The sequence below is a fragment of the Nuphar pumila genome, chromosome 5, assembly GCF_984573655.1.
Source record: "Nuphar pumila chromosome 5, dmNupPumi1.hap1.1, whole genome shotgun sequence".
Taxonomy (NCBI): Eukaryota; Viridiplantae; Streptophyta; class Magnoliopsida; order Nymphaeales; family Nymphaeaceae; genus Nuphar; species Nuphar pumila.
Window position 1 is genome coordinate 13,478,802 of NC_143253.1, and position 21,773 is coordinate 13,500,574.

At 37.3% G+C, this 21,773-nt stretch overlaps 1 protein-coding gene across 4 annotated transcripts in view; it reads right to left on the minus strand.

Annotated features, from left to right (window-relative positions):
* LOC149836849 (uncharacterized) overlaps positions 1-21,773 on the minus strand; it is a 41,371-nt gene that overhangs the window by 1,175 nt on the left and 18,423 nt on the right. The window lies entirely within an intron of this gene.

Consider the following 21,773-nt stretch of genomic DNA (forward strand, 5'->3'; position numbering starts at 1 on the left):
ACTTGGAACTTCCTCAAGACACCTGACAGTCTTCAATTCTGAATCATGAAGTGGAGCCTGACGCAAGGCTCCCAACCATGCTAAATGACACACTGACAAATCTACATGCTAAATGATGAAGGTACTTATCTCGTAGAAAAAAGGCCAGGGATAAGAGAGAGAAACAGGGTGTCAAGTTTCTCATAGTTCAACCTTGTCCTGATGCGTTAGTTTTTTCAATTTTCTGAAAAAAGCTTTGAGGTCTCCCCCAATGCATCACATATTGTATTCTAAATAACACTAAGATAAATAATCATAAATTTTATTTAACATAAACTTATCCAATGGACCAGATATCAGATCTCGTACAAACAGATACTGCACTTGACCTTAAGGTATCCACACTACCTTGAGATCAAGGAATAAAATCCACAAACAATGAAATATCTGATCTGCTGAGAAAACTTGATGACTTCATGAATCTATGCATTTTCTTCTAAGTTGGAAAACAAGATTTCAATTGCAAGAAAAGGGTTCATGTAAAAAGCACAACCAAGAGTAATAATGTATCTCCAATTCCAATTCCACAAGAGAAGTGCAAAATTCAAACCATGATAATGAAAACTGTCAATGCCAATATATATAGCATAAAACCCAAGGATCATGTATTTTGTTAATGTTTTTTTGTTATCGGGTCTGGATATACCAGACCCGGATCCATTGTATAATGTAACCTTAAATATACATTTAGGTCACGATTTCTTCAACAGAAATCGTGACAGCCGATACAGCTCTCTCTCTTCTCTTTCTCAAACAGGAACAAGAAGGAAAACTTACATGGTATCAGAGCCGAGATCCATCTGAGGGCCGAAGAGGGTTTCCGACAGGGGCGACGATCGGAGATTTGAGGTTTTTCGTTCCTCCCCTTCTACTTTTCTTCCTTTCTCCCTCTTTTCATTTTTTATTTCTGCTCTCTGAAATTTTCTGTGTACTCGACCCACATCTCACGTGGGCTTGAGATTCACGTGGCTCCTTTCTTCTCCTTCTTCCTGAAATTTTTTGTACACCTGACCCACATCTCACGTGGGCTTGATCTCTTTGTGGTAATCTGAGATTCACGTAAACCCTCTTTACGTGAATACAAACTGTGCAAAAAAAGGGTAGATTCCTTTTTTTTTTCACGTGAATCACTGAAATCGATCCACGTGAAACGCCAAATCGATACCTATTTCAGATCTGCCTTTGTTTGGTATCACTTGATTTGTTCTCTTTGTCCGATCTTCTCTTTTGTATCTGTTTTGCATATCCAGATATACCAGTTTTTGTTGTCCGTTCCTCTTCCCTGACTTTCATCTTCTATATTTATCTGAAAACATATTTAACGTGTGAAATTTTCTTTTCATCACGTCAATCTCAAAAAAAATTCCAAGAGTGTAAAGAAAAGTTCAATGTTTAGCCTCAATATTTTTCTGAATCTGACAGTCTGCGGTCTCTTGCTTATTTAATTTAAAAAAAAAAAGGGACTGAGCACTCCGTGAACACTCTTGTTGAATTTTATTTCTCAATGGATCCTTATTCTTCTCAATCGAATCTTTCTTCAAGCTTTCTCAATCAACTTGTTTCTGAAAAGTTGAATACCTCAAATTTCTTGACTTGGAACAAACAAATCATTCCTTTTATAAGGAGTCAAGGTCTCTTAGGTCACCTTGATGGAACCTCTCCCGCCCCAATCGAATTTGTTATGAGAGAAGAAAAAGACGACAAAGGAGTAAGTTCAATTGTGTATGTCAAGAATGTTGAGTACCTCAACTGGGAAAGGAAAGATCAGTCAGTGGTTGCATACATCACTTTCACCTTGTCCCAAGAGGTTCTTGTTGCAATTCCCGACAACTGTACTGCTTTGCAACTTTGGGAAAAATTGGTTCAAACATATTCACAAGTTTCGCAGGCGAGAATGGTTTTTCTCAAGAGGGAATTTCAGATGTTGAGAAAAAGATTCCATGACCATCATGGAATATCTGAACAAGATGAAGACTATCACAGACCAACTTGCAGTTATAGGATGTGCGGTGAGCGACAGCGATATGGTACAACAGACTCTGAGTGGATTGGGATCCGACTACAACATGATCGTCACTTCCCTATTGTGTCTCCCTGCCCTTCCTACCTTTGATGAGTTACGAGCAAAATTAATTCAGTATGAGATGACTCTGAAAGGGTTCCTTGAGGAATCTCACGTCCACACAAATTCTCAGGAAGTTTTTGCCACAGGGGTGTCTTGTGGTAGAGGACGAGGAGGACAAGGGCGAAGTGGACACGGAGGGCGTGGTCTGCTTCCCACTCTAAATATGTTAACTCATGCGCAAGGGTCAAGATCCATTCATACCTGCTTCTTTTGTAACAAAAAGGGGCATATCAAGGCGAATTGTTGGCATAATCCAGAGAATAAAGGAAAGGGTCCACAGACAGAAAACAAAAAAAGGTTCTCAAGTAGTGGAGAGATTAAAGATCTGCTGATATCTGCCTTGACAGAGTTGAAATTGAAGCAGAGTGATGAAGGCACCTGGTTTGTCGACTCAAGAGCAGCGACTCATATAACTGGTGATGCAGGTAAGATTTCTAATCTCATTCCCTATTTTGGAAAAAGTAAGATTGTCACTGGAGATGGATCCCACCATCCTGTTTCTCATGTTGGAAAAACTGTCATTCCTATGTCACATTCCACTCTCACTCTTTCTGACGTTCTTCATGCTCCTGATATTAAGAAAAATATTGTCTCTGTTTCCAAACTTATTGATGATAATAATGCTTCAGTTGAATTCACTCCCTTCTCTGTGCAGGTCAAAGACCTACGCACGAGGGAAACATTCGCTGAAGGAAAGAGACGAGGCAATATGTATGTCTTTGAAGAAGCTCCTTGTCATGTTGTTCGTCCTGTCCACCTGAATTCAAAGCCTTCATTAAAGTCGTGTTCATCCTCTTCTGCTAATGTTTTTAGTATTGCTGAATGTAATAAGCCATTCTTATGGCATAGTCGATTAGGTCATTGTGGAGGTCATTTCATTGAGAAACTTGTATCTAATAATCTCATCCCAAAAGAAAGTCTAAATAGGGATGAGAATAGTCACAAATGTTCCAGTTGTCTTTCATGCAAGAGTCATGTATTGCCTTTTCATTCCATTAATAAGAGAGCTTCAAAACCTTTTGAGATAATCTGTTCTGATGTATGGGGACCCGCTCCAGTTGCCTCTGGATCTGGGAGCAAATACTATCTAATCTTTGTTGATATACTCGATACACTTGGATATATTTCATAAGAAATAAGTCGGAAGTCTTCTCTTTGTTTTAAAATTTTCTTTCCCTTGTCAAAAATCAATTTTCTGAGTCCATTCAATTTTTCCAATGTGATGGAGGTGGGGAATTCTCATCCCGTGATTTTATCTCTTTTCTTCAAAATAACGGAATAGGAAGAAGGGTGTCTTGTCCTCATACCCCTCAACAAAATGGAATTGTTGAACGAAAACACAGGCATATCGTTGAAAGTGCCATGAGTATGCTTCATGACAGCAATCTTCCCATCAACCTATGGACAGAAGCTTTCCATTCTGCCGTGCATGTGATAAATAGACTGCCTATGGTTATTCTGGAAAATAAGTCTCCTTATCACTGTCTTTTTGGAACTTATCCTAGTTATTATGATCTGCGTGTTTTTGGATGTGTTTGCTATGTGCACATTGATCAGTCCCTGAGAAACAAGTTTCAAGACAAGGCCCAAAAGTGCAGATTTGTGGGATATGCAGATGACTACAAAGGATATAGGTGTTATGATCCCACCAACAAACGTATCAGAACCTCAAGAAATGTTGTATTTGATGAACAAAATTTTGATCACGGAGCTGACACAACGAATATGCCACCAGAAATTTACTATCCTTGGCTAAGCTCAGAACTTTTTGCTGGATCCAATGAAACATGTTCCTCAGATTGCGTGCAACAAGAAGAGGTATTTGAGAACACTGGAGCGTCAGGGTCACAGAATGCAGAGGAAGTACCGGGCAGATACAAAGGCATTGTCTATTCCAGACAGAGACCGACAACATCAAGCCATTCAGATCATGCCTCAGTCGCTAATTCTACTCCTTCTCATACCCTTGCGGTTACAAAATCAAACTGCATACGACATCCTATTGACAGGTGGGTTAGTTATAACAACTTCTCCTTGGATTTTCAACTGTTTTTAACTGCCATCAATAAGGACGAAGAGCCCATCTTGTATTACCAGGCAGCGACTTCTATGAAATGGGTAGAGGCCATGAATGTGGAACATGGGAAGTTGTTCCCAGACCACCTGACAAAAATGTTGTCGGATGCAAATGGGTCTACAAAATCAAGTACAAGCCAGATGGAACCATTGAACGATATAAAGCAAGGCTTGTAGCAAAAGAATTCACTCAAGCAGGGCAAGACTATGATGAGACTTTTAGTCCGGTTGTAAGAATGAGAACGATTCGAATTATCATTTCCCTGGCTGTTGAACATGGATGGAAGTTGAGTCAGCTTGATGTAAAAAATGCATTCTTACATGGGGAGTTGAAGGAGGAGGTATACATGGAACAACCCCCTGGATATCAAGAACAAAATTGTAAAACCCATGTATGCAGGCTAAAAAGAGCCATCTACGGCCTGAAGCAAGCATCTCGCTCTTGGTTTGATAGCTTCTCATCAGAGATTCAGAAACATGGATTTTCACATTCCATGCTGGACCACTCATTATTTATCTTTAAAAGCCAGTCTGTGACCACTCTATTATTAATTTATGTCGATGATATTATCATCACAGGAAACTCTGCGGAACACATTCAAAAAATAAAAGACTTATTAGGTCAAAGGTTCAAAATGAAAGACCTTGGAATTCTACGTTATTTCCTAGGTGTAGAAGTTGATAACCAGGCTCATGGATTGACACTCACTCAACACAAGTACACTGTAGATGTTCTCAGCAAGGCAGGCATGAAAGACTGCAAACCTCTAGGAACTCCGAGTGTACTTCATCAAAAACTTAGTGCTCATGATGGAGATCTGTGTGATGACCCCACCAGGTATCGCAGCATAATAGGAATGTTACAATACCTCACATTCTCTAGACCTGATATTGTTTATTCAGTCAATCAAGTCTCTCAATTTATGCATGCGCCATGCACTGGACATATGGAAGCGGTCAAGAGGATCCTTAGATATCTGAAAGGGACTATTGGGGATGGATTGATATACTTACCACAGTCCTATGGCCAAAACGAGCACGAAATTACTGTATACTGTGATGCAGACTGGGCAGGAGATCCCGACGAAAGGAGATCTACATCAGGATATTGTGCCTTCATTGGAAGAAATTTAGTCTCTTTGAGCAGTAGAAAACAAAAAGTTATCGCTAGATCAAGCACTAAGGCTGAATATAGATCCATGGTTGCTGCCACTGCCGAAGTCACATGGATCAGGCATCTTCTAACTGAAGTAGGAGAAAAGATCTCCCACACTACCTTGCTCTGTGACAATCAAAGTGCTATCAATATGTCATTCAATCCAGTACATCACAGTCGTGCCAAGCACATTGAGATCGACCAACATTTTGTGAGACAGAAGGTTGAAGAAAAAGAGATTGAGCCTGAGTTTGTCAGTACTGAAAGACAGGTTGCAGACATATTTACCAAAGGGTTAACCAAGGATAGCTTTTGGATGCTTAAAAGCAAGTTGTTCATGATCCAAAACCATGATCAACTTGAGGGGGGTGAAAAAGGTGCAGGATCTGCAGGATCCGACCCAAGGATCATGTATTTTGTTAATGTTTTTTTGTTATCGGGTCTGGATATACCAGACCCGGATCCATTGTATAATGTAACCTTAAATATACATTTAGGTCACGATTTCTTCAACAGAAATCGTGACAGCCGATACAGCTCTCTCTCTTCTCTTTCTCAAACAGGAACAAGGAAAACTTACAGTATGCACCATGTAGAAAGAAAAAAGTATTGATCAATTCATTAGCAACAAGACGAGCCTTTTCTAAGTGACTTGTCAAGAAGTGCCACCATCCATACAACCCACTTAACAGTCATTAACAGTTTCAAGTTGTTAAAAGTTGTAATCTCATAGACAATCTCATATGTAAATACCCCATCATATGTAATCTTTTAGTTTAGTTACAATAGGATAGCTAGTTAACTTTATTTTTTTGGTTTGGACCATTGTAAGCTTATGCTTTTTTACCACGTCAAAAAGCATAAAGCAAAAACCTTTGGACACTTCTCTTAGAGCCGTTGGAGAGTCCAACAACTCTTTCTATGGCTCCCTTCTTCAACATTATAAATATGGGGTTTTGTCCCCTTGTAAAATATACTTTTGAGTTGGGAATTCTCCCATTTTAATGAAGTTTATTTTTCTTCTTTGTGCATACCCTTTTTCGGGTATTTTGTATGAACCCTAGTGGTTCTTATCAGTGTTGTGAGAGGCGTACGCCTCAGTACCTGAAGCGTACGCCTCAGAGGCGAAGCGCACGCTCAAGGTACTGAGGCGTTGTAGTGAGACGTTTGAGTCTTGAAGCGCACGCTTCTCATGGGTGAAGCGCACGCTTCTCATGGGTGAAGCGCACGCTTCTCATGGGTGAAGCGCACGCTTCTCATGGGTGAAGCGCATGCTTCTCATGGGTGAAGCGCACGCCTCACAACGAGGCGCGCTTCGCTTCTAAGGCGTACGCATCAGGTTTTTCATACGATGAGTACCAGCCTATGTCAAAGGCTTTTCACGAGTACCAGCCTATGGCAAAGGAGTCGTTGGGGAGCTCCCAACGGTCACAATTGTGACCGTTGGGGGCTCCCCAATGACTCTATTGGGGAGACCCCCAAGGCACCTTTTTGAAATTACAAAAAGAAAAATTAAAAAATAAAGAAATTAAAAATAAAGAAAAAAGTTACAACATATTCCAATTGGAATATGTGCAAAACAGTAAAAGGACTAAAATACCCTTTTCGGGTAAAAAAAAGGGGAAAATGTATAAATATATATACTTATATATAGAGATACGTATACATATAACATATGTATACGTATCTCTATGTATATAAGTATATATATTTATACTTACAATAAGGTTTTTGAGTATACATTTTAACACCCCCCCTCAAACTTACGGTGTGATAACCGCAAGTTTGTCAAGGAGGAAATGAAATCTAGACGAACAAAGTGCTTTTGTGAAGAAGTCCGCAAGTTGATACTTAGACGTCACGTATGGTAGATCAATGACCTTCTTCAAGTATTCTTCTCTGACATAATGGCAGTCCATCTCTATATGCTTTGTTCGCTCGTGAAATGTGTGGTTCTTGGCAATGTAAATTGCACTTTTATTGTCACAGCAAAGCTTTGTTGGTTCTTTGACAACTACTCCCATATCTTCCAAAAGGCGTCTAATCCATACTATTTCCATGGTGGTAGATGTCATGGCTCTGTATTCGGCTTCAGTGGATGATAATGAGACCTTCTGTTGCTTTTTACATCGCCATAAGATCAAAGATTCTCCTAAGAAAATACAAAAGCCAGTGGTGGAGTAACGGTTACTAGGGTCACCTCCCCAATCTGAGTCAGTATAAGCAAGCAATTTTAATTCAGAAGAAGAGGATAGGAATACTCCCTTATTCACCGTTCCCTTCAAGTATCTGATAATGCGAAGCACAGTACTCATATGAACGGTTGTGGGAGCATGCTGGAACTGACTGGCGATGTGTATAGCATGTGACAAATCAGGTCGAGTAATGCTAAGATACATTAAAGAACCTACCAACTGCCTATAGGGAGTAGGATCGGTTAGAGGAACACCATCGTCAATCTTCATTTTGGCTCCCACAACTTCAGGAGTTTCGCATACTTTGTCATCAGAGATTCCTGATCTATCAATAATCTCACAAGCAAGTTTAGACTGAGATAGAAAATAACCACGTTGCGAATAAGCAACCTCAATTCCAAGAAAATATGTCAGAAAACCTAAGTCTGACATCTCAAATTTTGAAGTCAAGACGGACTTAATACCCTTGACTCCTTGAACATCATCACCTGTAATCAACATGTCATCAACATATAGTAACAATATTACAATCCCTGCTTTAGATTTCCTAGTAAATAAAGCAGTGTCAGTATAACATGAGGAGAAACCATTTTCTAGCATTACACTGGTAAATCTGTCATACCAGGCTTTGGGGGCCTGTTTCAAACCATAAAGAGCCTTTCGAAGACGAAGAACTTTATCTTTAGGAATCGTCATGCCTGGTGGGGCTTCCATATACACTTTTTCGTTAAGTTTTCCATTTAAAAAAGCATTTTTCACATCCATTTGAAAAATATTCCAATTTTTAATAGATGCAATGGTAATGAGACATCTAACTGTAACCATTCGGGCTACAGGAGCAAAGGTTTCTTCATAATCAATTTCATACTCTTGCCCATACCCTTTTGCAACTAAGCGAGCTTTATACATTTCCAGGGATCCGTCGCTTTTAGTTTTAACTTTAAAAACCCATCGGCAACCTATAGTTTTCTTTCCTATGGGTAGGGTTTGGAAATCCCAAGTTTCAGCACTTTTGAGAGCACTAAGTTCTTTTTGCATGGCTTCTTGCCATTCTATACATTTTTTAGCTTCTTCAAAATTTCTTGGCTCAAAATAAGAGTGAATGGCACTAAGACAAGCCCTATATCAGGGTGAAAAAGAATCAAAAGAGACAAAACGAGTTGGCGGTCTCCTATTCCTCTCAGATCTCCTGTGATCGAGAGTAGGTACAAGCTCACTGTATTGGTCAATGGCACTTCTAAAGGTGTCTTGGTTTCTACGGGAGTAGGTTATCGGATCACTTAAAAACCTGTTTTCTTGATCATTGAGAGGGTTAGGTTCTTCGACATCACCATTAATTTCCTCATCGTGATTTGATGATACATCATCACTAGATATATCATCATTACTAGCCAATAAATCAAAAAGGAATGAGTAATCAAAATTTTCTTGTTGAGAAACATTTTTTTCAAATTCACTCTCATTTTCTAAGAACGTTACATTTCTAGAAACATATAACTTATCACCTCGAAGATCATAGCAACGAAATCCTTTTTGAGTTTCGAAATACCCAAGAAAGGCGCAGGGGATAGCTTTGGGAGAGAGCTTGTCATGTTTATCCGTAAGAATAAAACATTTACACCCAAAAACACGTAACCTATTATAATCAGGTTCAAGTTTATATAAGATCTCAAAAGGGGATATTTTTCCTAATATCCTAGATGGTAAGCGGTTTATCAGATAAACAGAAGCGAGGGCTGCTTCAGCCCAAAAGTTCTTAGGAATATTTTGAGAAATAAGCAGGGTCCTAGTGGTCTCAATGATATGCCTATGTTTTCTTTCGGCCAATCCATTCTGTTGAGGGGTTTTAGGACAAGACCTTTGATGAATAATTCTGTGATCCTCAAGATATGTTTTAAATTGGTTGGAGAGATATTCTCCTCCAGAGTCACTTCTAAAAATCTTTATATTACTATTGAATTGATTCTTGATCATTAAATGGATGGTTTTAAAACATGTAAAAACTTCATGTTTGTACTTTAGGAAATAGATCCATGAATACCGGGAGAAATCATCCACAAAAATAACATAGTAAGAAAAACCTCCTTTTGAAACAACAGGTGCGGGTCCCCAAACATCGGAATGAACAATTTCGAAGGTCTTAGATGAGAACATAGTTCTTTGCTTAAACGGTAAACTTTGCATTTTTCCGAGAATACAATCATTACAGGAAAATGAACTTTTACATAAATCCTTCGCAAAATGTAAATAAGATAACTTGGTGGCATTAGGATGACCAAGTCTTTTGTGCCATATGTTTATATCTTTGTTCCGGGCAACATTACAAAATGATTTTGGAACTTGGAGAGATTCCATATAGTATAAGTCTCCTTTTCTAAAGCCTTCCCCAATCAATTTCCCGGACCGACGATCCTGTATTAAACATTTGTCACATGAAAATTTAATATCGCATCCATGGTCCGAGAGTTGAGAAACAGAGAGAAGGTTTAAGTTAAGTTTAAGTATAAATCTAATTTTTGGAATGGAAAAACTTTGATTTTCAAAATTACCTATTCATTTAATTTCAAGAGAGGTCCCATCCGCAGTGGAAACAAAGGATGGAGAAACATTTTTTGAAAAATCGGAAAGTGAAAACATGTTTGGGGACATATGAAAAGATGCACCTGAGTCCAAAAGCCAAGAGACTTTACCTGGAATGGAAGAGGTAGACACGGCGGCACCGGATGTAGCTCCCTTGAGAAGAGGTTGAAGGGCTTCCACTATTTGATTCAACGAGAGTGACCCACTTGATGATGCCTCTTCCTTTTGTGGTACATCGGTGGTGGCCATAGCGAGAAGCCTCTTCCATTTGGGACATACGGGCTTGATATGCCCCGGTTCCTTACAAAAGTGACAAATAGTCTTGCTATAGTCTCTTTTTCCTCTTTGTCCACCATCTCCTCCATGATTTTGGAATTTGAAATGAGGAGGACGATAGGTCTTTACATTATTTCTGGGTCTTGATACGGCATTGACCTCATTGTTTTCTTCATGATTACAAGGAACCACAAGAACATTTGATCCTTGTTTACATAAGCTCATACGAGTTTCCTCACCACTTAATTTGGTGAATGAGGAAAGAAGAGATGACCTTATTTGCTCAAATTCCGGTCTTAACCCATTCAAAAAATTGAAGAACCGATCTTCTTCAAGTTGCTTGTGGCGGAGTTCAATTGCCTCTCCACTCCATTTTGGTTCAAGCATGGAGAGCTCATCCCAAATGGAGGAGAGGTCGGCATAATATTCTCTAATGGACATTTCACCTTGAGTAAGGGAGAGGGCCTTCTTTTGAAGGTAATACTTATGGGATAGATCTCTTGATGTATACATTTTCTCGAGATAATGCCAAGCTTCGGATGCTTTCTTGAACTTGATAATGTTGGCATTAATCTTTGTTTCGACGGATGCGAAGAACCAAGAAAGAATCTTGAAGTTCTTCATTTCCCATTCGTCGTGCTTCTTGGAGTATTCTTCAAGAGCTTTGACCCTTTCCTCTCCCTCAAGAACCTTGATTTCATTTCCGTCCATCACGGTTATTTTGGGTTCCGGTTCCGGAATAGAGCCTTGCACATAACCCCATAATCCTTTACCTTTTATGTGAGCCTTCATGTTCCCGGCCCAAATATGGTACTTGGACCCATTCAACTTGAAGCCAAGGGCGAAGTGAGACTCTTTTTCACCCATTAAGGAGTAAAGAAAAAGAGGAGGCGTACCAACACAATGTTTCAACTTCTAGCTTGCACAAGCTCCTTCTAAAATATTTGAGAAGCAAGATCCACCACTTCAACTTCCAAGAATCCGAAGGCACGGTTTTCGAGGCACTCGAAAAAAGAAGAATCCCACGATCCTTAATCACCAACCGAGCTTTGATACCATGTGAAATTGTCTATGAAGAGACAATACGCATACAAGCATAAATACTTTTAAAAAGGAAGTGCACGAAGGCACTTTCACAACACTTGAACACAATACGCGAAAAGCGTAAAAATAATAAACATGCAATAATGCATGTGTTTCATAAAAAAGAGGAAATGCTTGAGACTCTCAAGCTTAAAGATTTACAAGGGGGAACACCCCTATTTATACAAGAAATGGGAGGTGAAAAATTAAAAAATAAAGAAATTAAAAAAGAAAGAAAAAAGTTACAACATATTCCAATTGGAATATGCGCAAAACAGTAAAAGGACTAAAATACCCTTTTTGGGTAAAAAAAAGGGGAAAATGTATAAATATATATACTTATATATAGAGATACGTATACGTATAACATATGTATACGTATCTCTATGTATATAAGTATATATATTTATACTTACAATAAGGTTTTTGAGTATACATTTTAACAAATACATGGATCCTCCTCCAACTCATCTAATACAGACAATAGTACATGAATTTTTAGTTCCTTGGCAGGATTTAATCATTTTCTTGTTATGCAATGGTTCTTACAACAACTAAAGATCTTGAGAAGACATTTACTTGAATCCTAAGTCCCAATACAAGTTTTGAAAATTTAAAACGACTCATCAGGTAATAAAATCCCTTTCTGAAAGCTTTGTGCTTTTCTGCATGGCTGATAGGTGATATGTCACAGGGCAGCATGCCAGCCAATGAGAGCATCTAATTCTGGGGTTGACTGTTTGCAGAGTGATAGTACATATATACTAATAGCATATTTGATGTCTTCGCCAACAACAATTGCATGAAGCTTTGCATAGAGCAAATAAAATGACAAGTACTAAACAGTTATAAAAGATATTACAAAGCAAAATAACTACTCCATGCACTACATGATAATAACTACTCTATGCGCCACATGACCAATATCTCACCAAGAAATAGGAATCAACCAAACTACCAATCACATATATGACCTTCTGTGCAGGTGCATGTTGAAATGATGGTCTGTTAGAATCTTGTATCTGTGAAAGCCAATGATCTACAATTTCTCATGAATGCCTTCAATAGATCATCACCACAAATAATTACATCAGAAAGATGAAGTAGAAGAATAGCATAGCCTCTAAAAGACACTGTAAACTCAATGAAATCAAACGCTTCCGGAAATGAATGCATTTACCACACCAAGATCCCAGACCAAATGGTGCTTGTTTGAGACAACAATGCCTTATAATATGTACATACCATTCCAGGAAGTCAGTAAGTAAAAAAGGAGTTTTCACGTAGATATTCAATCTGATCAAAGAAAAGAATTATTTGCATCAGTCATATGATCGGACCTTATATAGAAGAAACTAGAATTCTGACGGTTGTTGTTGTTGTTTTTCTTTTTTCTTTTCTTTTTTTAATTTTTGTAATCCTGACAGCAATTGTTGTTGCAGGAGAAACGAGATTCATGCAATTTTGATAATTGCACCAATTTGCGACAACTTGGGAATATAATGTGCAACAATCTCATAAAAAAATACTCTTCATCAACCATTTAAAATCAATGAATAATACGAGTTAATTATAGGAAAGTAGTATTTATTTTATACTGTTGTTTATTAGTAGTTCTTATTTAAAATTTTCATTATTTATTAATATTATATATTTTATTATTTTGATCATGAAGCTTACGCTTCAACCCCTCGAGGCTTACGCCTCGCTTCGCCTCATCGCATTTAACAACCTTGGTTCTTATGCTTGAGTGAGCATTATTTCAGAGCTATTTTTGTTGTGGGCTTCTCTTCCTTACATGGTATTAGAGCCATTGGTAGAAGCAATCAAAATGAAGTTTTTTTGTGCATTGGGAAGTGTGCCACTCAAGTTTCTTTCAAAAAAAGTGGCCTCTTTGAAGGTGTAATCGTATGAAGGTTTGAAAGCTTGGAGGATTACTTGTATTCACCGTTTTGTGGTAGAGTATCATCTTCTCTAATCTCTCTTTTATATTTTATCATTCTCTTCTCCCTATCATTTTCTTTCCAAATTGTAAAATGGATGATAATGATAATGTCACCATTAAGCTCATAAAACTCAATAAAGCGTCTCATTTGAAGAAAGAGATTATGGGGGTTAGTGGATGGAATCGATGTGGAACCTACACTAATCCTCACCAAAGAAGAAGGAGAGAAAGAAATACCTCTCTCGGAGGTAGAAAAGGTTAAATCCATCTCCACTTATGAAAAAAAGTGGAAAGAATGGATAATGGGACATGTCAAAATCATGTCTTGGCTCATATCAAGTGTTGACATAAAGAAGTGTTCAAGCCTTGCAAAGTTTGAACATGTTAATGATGCTTGAGATTATCTTAAGAGAATGTACTCTCTTAAGGATATTGCTCATGTATATAATCTTCAATAAAATGTTCGCAATATGGTTCAAGAGGATAAGAGTATTAGAGAATATTACAATAGTTTATCCGAGTTATGAAAAGAATTGGCCATCCTTGAACCAAAGTGGCATTGTCCACAAGACATAGAGCTTCGTCAAAATCAAGTGAATGCGAAACATTTTTTTCAATTCATTAATGGATTGAGATCCGAATTTGAATCAACCAAATCCGCTCTTCTCCATCGGAGAAAAGTCTCTTTCATTGAAGACACAATAAAAGAATTGAGTATGGAAGAGAATAGACTCAAGAAAAGAATTTCCAAAAGTGATGATGATTTAGTTCGAGCCGTATCTAGACCGAGAAATCATGTTCGCTCATACAAACATTCACACGTTGGGAGAACTAATGATGATAAAAACAAAGAAGCGACTTTGAAAGAAAAAAAGTCATTTGCTATTATTGTCGTGAACTGGGACATGTCAAGACTTACTGTCCAAAATTAAAGAGGCCTTATGAAAAGAAAGTAGCTACAGTTGAATCTCCGCAAGAATCAAGTGAGACATCTATTGGAAACATGTCTCTAACTCAATTGGTGGAGGCACTTCAACCACTTCTCAAAAGAGTTTTTTCATCTGCAAGAGTCGTTGTCTCTTCCGTCGGCATTTCCGATCCCGGTAAATTTCTTTGGCTTCTTGACTCTGGTGCTTCCTTTCATATGACACCCAACATAAAATTGCTATCACAGTGTCATAACTCAAGTGGATCAAATGTTTTTACTGCAGATGGAACATCTCTTGAGATTAAAGGAATAAGAAGTTTTGAAAATATTTCACAAAACTCAAAAGGCTTTTGTATTCAAAAAATTAGATATATTCTTAAACTTAATTTAAATTTTTTATTTGTTTCTCAATTAACTGACAATGGGTGTAATGTTTCCTTCTCATCTCGTGATTGTTGAGTACAGGATAACCAGTCAGGGAAGTTGATTGGTCATAGAGAAGGAGGCTTGTAGTACATGGTTTTTTTGGAAATACCCAAGAATACACTATGTTGTAATGTTCAAAAATTAGACTTGGATCTTTGGCACAAAAGGTTTGATCATTCTTGTATATCCAATATTCAGTTTTTTCCAAATATGAAAAAATTTTGTAATTTTGAAGCTTTTACACGTGAAAAATGTATTCTTAAAAAAATGAAAAGACTAGCTTTTCAAGAAAAAACCTTTGTTTCTACACGACCACTTGAGTTGATACATTCTGATGTTCGGGGTCCCACACTGATTATATCAAAAGGTAGTTTTATGTATTATGTGATTTTTGTAGATGACTTTATACGACACACTTGGATTTATTTTCTTAAACATAAATCCGAAGTGTTATCGTATTTTCAAATATTTCACAATATGGTCAAAAATCAATTTAAGAATGATATCTCGATATTTCACACTGATTCAGAGAGAGAATTCTTATCAAAAGAATTTAAAGATTATTTGAACTTATAAGGGATTTCACGTCAAAAATCATGTTGTTACACCCCTCAACAAAATAGCTTAGTTGAAAGAAAGCATAGGCATATTATAGAAACATCAAGAACATTACTCATTACACATCAAGTACCAAATTTTTTTGGGGCCGAAGCAACTTTAACTGTTGTTTATCTTATTAATAGGATGCCTTCTTCCTCGATAAACAATACTTCTCCAACTAAAAAACTTTATAAGCAAACTCCATATTATTCTAGGTTGAGGGTATTTGGGTGCAAATGCTTTGTATTTACAGATAAGAATGATAAACTCTCTCCACGTGCTATTACATGTGCCTTTTTAGGATATGCAAGTCATCAAAAAGGTTACAGGTGTTTCAATTCTAAAAATAACAAACTATATGTTTCAAGAAATGTATTATTTTTAGAAAACAAAAGTCCTTTTGAAAATAAAAATTCTACGGAAATAGACGAGTATTCATTTTTATTGGACCTAGTTCCAAGGAGTAATGAAAGTGATATTGATCAAGATGATCAAAGTGATATGACTAACACAAAACCAGTTAATAGCAATCAAGAGTGTATTCAATATTCTAGACAAGGAAACTTAGAAAGACCATGTGCCTTTGAAAAATATACAAAAAAACACAGCCAAATATCAACTAGAAAGTCCACTAGAATCTCAAAAACTCCTACAAAATTTGTGTTATATGAGTCTGTTTCACCGAAGTATCAAGCCTATATTGCCTTAATACACTCTTATGAAGAACCTTCTAGTTATGCTACAGCCAAAGATCACCCCAAGTGGTGGCAATAGAATTAGAACCCTTAGAAAAAGCAAATACTTGGACCGTTCAAGACATTTCACCCAACAAAAAACCTATGGGTTGTCGATGGGTATACAAAGTTAAGACCAAAAGCGATGACACTCTTAAGAGATTTAAAGCTCGGTTAGTTGTCAAAAGGCTATTTTCAAGAATATAGAATAGACTATGAAGAAACTTTTCTCTCAGTAGCTAGAATGATCATTGCTAGAATCTTGATAGCTCTTGCTTCTATAAAGAAATAGCATATTTTTCAAATGGATGTTAACAATGCATTTCTAAATGAAAGTTTAGCCAAAGAAGTATACATGGATCCACCACCAAGAATTAATATCCCTAAAGAAAAAACTTTTCGCTTAAATAAGGCTTTGTATGGACTTAAACAAGCTCCAAAAGTTTGGTATGATAAGTTTAACAAGGTTATGCTTGATTTTGGTTTTCAATCTTGTCTTACTAACACAGCTTTATTTGTTAAGAACTCTGATGCAGGTATTATTATCCTTCTCCTCTATGTTGACGACATAATCATTACCGGAAGTGATAAACAGGGAGTTTATATTAAAAAATTTCTTAAAACGCATTTTAAAATGAGTGATTTAGGATTTTTGAAATTCTTTCTTGGTATAGCAGTTGCATACACTTCTAGAGGATATTTACTAACTCAGTCTAAATTTGCTTTAGATATTATTGTCAGGTCAGGTATTTCAGATGAAAGACATGTAGACACTCCTAAGATCGTAAATAGCAAAATGAAGATGGATGATAGAGAACCCAACACCTTACAGACAGCTTGTTGGGGCATTGTCTTACCTTTTCATCACTCAACCTGACATTGCACATGTTGTCCACAAAGCAAGTCAATTTCAGCATGCACACACTAATGTTCATATGAGAACAGTATTGCGAATTATTAGATATCTTAAAACCTCTATTAGTAGAGGATTTTTTTGTCTGCTTCTTCCTCATTAGAACTAACTGCTTATACAGATGCAGATTGAGGAGGTGATCCAAATGATCGACACTCAACTACTAGGCTTTGTGTGTTTTTAGGAGAATCATTAATCTCTTGGAGATGTAAGAAGCAGCAAAAAGTCTCTCTTTCATCAACCGAAGCTGAGTATAGAGTCATGGCTACAGCCACCATGGAAGTAGTCTTGTTGAGGCGACTGTTGCAAGATATGGGTGTTGAGATCACAAAGTATCACAGTTATGTTGTGACAATAAAAGTTCCAATTACATTACCAGCAATCGGACATTTCACGAACGAACCAAGCATATTGAAATGGATTGCCACTACGTGCGTGAAGAATTTCTGCAAGGCACCATTGAACTTTAATATGTCTCCTCAGAATATCAACTGGCAAACTTCTTTATCAAACCTCTTGCTGCTCCACGATTCCACTTTCTTTTGGACAAACTTTTGGTTGTTCAACCGTAAGTTTGAGGGGGAGTGTTAAAAGTTGTAATCTCATAGACAATCTCATATGTAAATACCCCATCATATGTAATCTTTTAGTTTAGTTACAATAGGATAGCTAGTTAACTTTATTTTTTTGGTTTGGACCATTCTAAGCTTATGCTTTTTGACCAAGTCAAAAAGCATAAAGCAAAAACCTTTGGACACTTTCTTAGACCTTTACTTTTTGACTAAGTCAAAAAGCAAAGTCCATGAAAGAGTCGTTGGACACTCCAACGGCTCTATTAGAGCGGTTGGAGAGTCCAACAACTCTTTATATGGCTCCCTTCTTCAACATTATAAATATGGGGTTTTGTCCCCTTGTAAAATATACTTTTGAGTTGGGATTTCTCCCATTTTAATGAAGTTTATTTTTCTTCTTTGTGCATACCCTTTTTCGGGTATTTTGTATGAACCCTAGTGGTTCTTGTGCTTAAGTGAGCATTATTTCAGAGCTATTTTTGTTGTGGGCTTCTCTTCCTTACACAAGTCACATAGGAGAACCACCCACCACTAAGAGGTCCTCCACCATGTTGTATTGAATTCATGTTTGTTTTCTACATGCTACTTGGGTTATAGCCGTATAGGGGGAAAGACAGACTTTGCACTAGGTAGAACTATTGATATGATAGAAGACGAACATATGGTATACAAGCAGAATAAAGATGAAGCTCACACACTCATGTTTTACATTACAATCTTACTGGTAGATAAAATCAGAATGTAAAGTAATTGAAGTTTTGATCATGCAAGTATTTTATCTTGGACCAAAATTGACAGCTAAATGTCTAGATCCGTTACAGTAGATACAGCTGGCAGCACCAAGGGATGGGAACCCAACGACATGATTAACAAAAAGCAGATACAGAAGATGCGAGGAACAGTAGACATCAACATAACCTGTGGGATTTGCTTTATTTTCTTCTTTTCCTTCTTGTTTTAACCTTGGTGGAAGGGGGTGAGGGTGGGGTGTTGGCAATAAATAGATTGGTCACAGAACTTAACCCACTGCAAGCCAGTGGAAACAGCTGTTGCCATGAAGTCTAGAACTAAAAAGGAGTTGTCCATATAAGAGTTGACAACAATTCTTACTGAAAAGTTCTGAAGTAGGTAACTTATGGTCACAAACATGAGATATTAGTATTTCAATTGAAACAACTACGGAGGGTTCCACAATGGAGAGAAAGTAGCAAACTCCTTTCTAGTCAAAGATAAATAAGAATAAATAATGATTAAGGGCTTGAAGTATGCATAAGATATGGAGAAGGAAGATTTTTAAAATGGAGAGATAAGGTTTGAAAAAAAACAACAGAAGCTGTAACATAGAAAACTTGTGCTGAATCTCATAAGATCTTGCAGAACTAGTCCAAGTGACAAACTTTTTCCATGCAAAATGCATCAGCAATGACAAAGAGGGAGTATGTGCCAATGGATGGATCACTGTTCTGAGAAATGTCAAATATTTTGAGAGTTTTCATCAGGTACCTGTGATAATTAGTGCCCCATGAGATAAAGAGAAAAAGAGCTGTTCAGAGTATGATCCACTGGTCATGATACCTATTGCAGGTCGCTAAATCATTCAAGAGCCATTTTTAGATGCAACAGCAATGGTGGAAGAGGTAGAAACAATGTTGTGAAAAGTGTTGAGGTGTAGCGTATGGCTCCACCAAAAACTGAAGCGAGGCGTAAAGTGTAAGCCTCAATTTTTTTTTTAAACTTAAAAAAACTTAAAAATATATATATCTAAAAATACAAATAAATAAAAGAAATGCTTTATTGATGAAGCAACCACAAATAAGAAATAGAAAATCTCAAAAGAAATGCTTTATTGAACTGGAAAAGACTTAAGCACGTAGCATGGCATTGCAATTAAAATTCTAGCTGATAAAAAAAGAAACAGGATAAAATTTTCGACCTCAATACTAAACAGAACCCACAACCTAAAACATGCCAGAGAAAGCTTGAAGAGAATATAAACACAACTACTTTTTTTCTTTCCAAAGGAAATACAAAGTATAAATTATCGTTAGTCACTGATATCACAAAATAAAACTGATAACAGGGAAAAAAACATTGTTACCTATTGTAAGAAACGACTACAGAATTGAAGGTGCAATCTTTCCAATTATTAGGATGTTGCAGTTAGTTTGTAATGATAAGAACTGTGCATTTCAGATGCCCAATATTTAATAGGCCTATAGAATCAAGGAATTCAGAAATGACACCTGTAGACAGTGTAAAGTAAAAGTATCTTCAACAAGATACTTTAGTCGATAACACAACAACCTTAAGAATAAATGTGTGAACATACACACCCAAGAACACTTGTGCACAACAAACACAACACACCGAATCACAAATGTGCACTTGCACCCATAAGTTTCATAAACACTAAAGAGGTTGGGCTATAATCCCAAATCCCTTGAAGAAATACAAGAGGAGATGCCCATATATATAGGGCTTTGGAGGAGGCCTTGGGAGGGGCTCCACATAGTCGTTGGAGCCCCTCCAACGGTCACAAATGTGACCGTTGGAGGGGTCCAACGACTAGTGGGTTGGGCCCCTCCCAATGCATGTACAATGCATTAAATGAAAAAGCAAAAATAAATAAAGAAAAAAGAAAAAAAAGAAAATACAAAAAACATATTCTTGAAAAAGAATGTGTAAAATTCCTAAACTACCCTTACTATGACTATATATATTTTATATATATAAGGTAATACATATACATATATTATATATATATGTATATGTATTACCTTATATATATAAAATATATATACGAAATTACAAGTTTGATTACATAATTTAACACCCCCCCTCAAACTTAGGGCAAGATGACCGATAGTTTGCCAAGGAAGTTGAACCGCGGAGCGCACAAGGCTTTAGTAAAGAAATCTGCCAACTGATATTCGGACGTGACATAAGGAAGATCGATAACTCCTCGGAGATATGCTTCACGAACATAGTGACAGTCAATTTCAATGTGTTTTGTCCGTTCATGAAAGGTGTGGTTCTTTGCAATGTAGATTGCACTTTTGTTGTCGCAACATAGCTTGGTGGGTCCTTCAATTTTGATCCCCATGTCTTCTAGCAGTTGGTGAATCCAAACAATCTCCATAGTAGTAGTGGCCATGACACGATATTCAGCTTCAGTTGAGGAGAGCGACACCTTTTGTTGCTTCTTGCATCTCCACGAAATTAGTGAGTCTCCTAAGAACACACAAAAACCAGTGGTGGAGTGACGGTTATTTGGATCACCTCCCCAATCAGAGTCAGTATAAGCAATCAATTTTAAGTCAGAGGAAGAGGACAGAAAAACTCCCTTATTTAGAGTACCCTTTATGTATCTTACGACCCGTAAGATGGCACTCATGTGAACGGATGTAGGCGCATGCTGAAACTGACTTGCAGTATGGACTGCATGGGATATATCTGGTCTGGTAATACTCAGATACATCAGAGATCCTACAATCAACAAATGGAACATCTATCAAATGGATGTGAAAAATGCCTTTTTAAATGGCGATTTAAGCGAAGAAGTCTACATGGATGCTCCTCCTGGAATGGAGACTCCTAAGGGAAAGGTGCTTCGTCTTCAGAAAGCACTCTATGGCTTAAAACAAGCTCCCAAGGCTTGGTATGATAGATTTAACTCTGTTATGATTGAGAATGGTTTTTCCTCTTGTTTTACTGACACTGCTCTATTTGTTAGAAAATCCAATGCAGGGATTGTAATTTTACTTCTGTATGTTGATGACATGCTCATCACTGGGAGTGATTCTAACGGGGTTAAAAGTATAAAATCTATCTTAAAAGACAAATTTGAAATGTCTGACTTGGGTTTTTTAACTTATTTTTTGGGAATTGAAGTGGCATACTCTCTTAGAGAATATTTCTTATCTCAAACTAAGCTTGCTTCTGAGATCATTGACAGGTCAGGTATTACAGATGAGAAGCTGTGTGAAACTCCTGCGGTTGTAGGAGCAAAGATGAAAATTGATAATGGAGTTCCCCTGTTGGATCCTACACCAGTGACCATACGAGCTACAGGAGCAAAAGTTTCTTCATAGTCAATACCATATTCTTGACTATATCCTTTTGCAA